Here is a 295-nt window from a genome sequence, read left to right as displayed (position 1 = left end):
ACAGTTCAGTAGTCATTATGTGCTTGAGTTTGGTGATGGCTATCTTTATAACACAATGCATACATCTATATCTGCATTTGAAACACATTTACTACAAGGTCACAAGATGGTTGAGGGTAGAGGCTTTGCTATTTTTGCTTGCTGTTGGAACAGGCTTTATTCTCGTGGGCATCTCGAATATCAATCAATACAGCAAGAGCTTTTAATGGACCCATGGACTCCAATTTATTGCTTGAACACCTACGCGTCTGTAACACTTATTTGTTTGTAAAGCAGATGTTTTTAGATAAAACTT

Source organism: Sinocyclocheilus grahami, unplaced genomic scaffold (assembly GCF_001515645.1).
Source record: "Sinocyclocheilus grahami isolate Dianchi unplaced genomic scaffold, SAMN03320097.WGS_v1.1 scaffold6389.1, whole genome shotgun sequence".
Lineage (NCBI taxonomy): Eukaryota > Metazoa > Chordata > Actinopteri > Cypriniformes > Cyprinidae > Sinocyclocheilus > Sinocyclocheilus grahami.
This window is presented reverse-complemented; position numbering follows the sequence as displayed.